Source organism: Sinocyclocheilus anshuiensis, unplaced genomic scaffold (assembly GCF_001515605.1).
Source record: "Sinocyclocheilus anshuiensis isolate Anshui unplaced genomic scaffold, SAMN03320099.WGS_v1.1 scaffold708, whole genome shotgun sequence".
Taxonomy (NCBI): domain Eukaryota; kingdom Metazoa; phylum Chordata; class Actinopteri; order Cypriniformes; family Cyprinidae; genus Sinocyclocheilus; species Sinocyclocheilus anshuiensis.
In genome coordinates, this window is record NW_015555881.1 from 3,031,534 (window position 1) to 3,032,491 (window position 958).

Below are 958 nucleotides of genomic sequence, written 5' to 3' on the forward strand. Positions count from 1 at the left end.
AGGCCGGAGCGGGTGTATGTTCTCTGTTTATGTTCTCTGTTTATTTCACACTTAAAGACATATATTTTTTCTATCTTTTACCTCTTTAAAATATAGAAAGCCACTACAATTTTATGATGTAAAATGTATTTAATAAAATATATTTTTTAATCCAATATTAAATATTTTAAATATTTTGAAAACATTTTTTAACCTTTAAAAGTAAGAACAGTGTTTTTTTATATATTATTTCACTCTCTTATTTCTATATTTTGCCTCTAAGTACTGTCTGAAAGCCACTGCAATTTTATTTATATATTTTTTCGTAAGCTAAACAAACATGTTTTTGAAATTTAATATTTAAGTTACTTTATTTTCAGACAGTCAGATATTTTTTACGTTGTATTTTTTATTTTATTGTTTTATATTTTATTATTTTTTATTTCCATTTTTTATTTTAATTTTATTTAATTGTAATAAATTTTTTTATTGTATTTTTTATTTTTTTTTATAAATAAGGACTGAATCCTTTCTATGATATTTAACACTCACAAAAACAACTACAATTTAGCTTTTTTATCCAATTTTATTAAATATTTTACTTTTGAAAAGTTATTTTACACTTAAAAGAACAATGGTTTTACCATGTTATCAGATGCTAATGGCATGATATTTTAATAAATGCCGTTGTACTGAAAGATTACTATATTCATGTATCGTGGTGTTTATATGGTACATCAAATACCGTGGTATTACCACGAGGATAATGGCAGAAAACTCGGTGCCTTTTAACAACCTTTTTAACAATTGTGAAATAATATTTCACTTTTAAAGACATATATTTATGTCTTTAAAACTACGGTTTTACTTTAAAATAATGACATATTTAACTTTGAGGAAATATATTTCCCTTTCAGTCGGTCACTCTCGACGTCACGTCGGATGACCGACGAATTGGGATCTCGCTTAGAGAGACCAA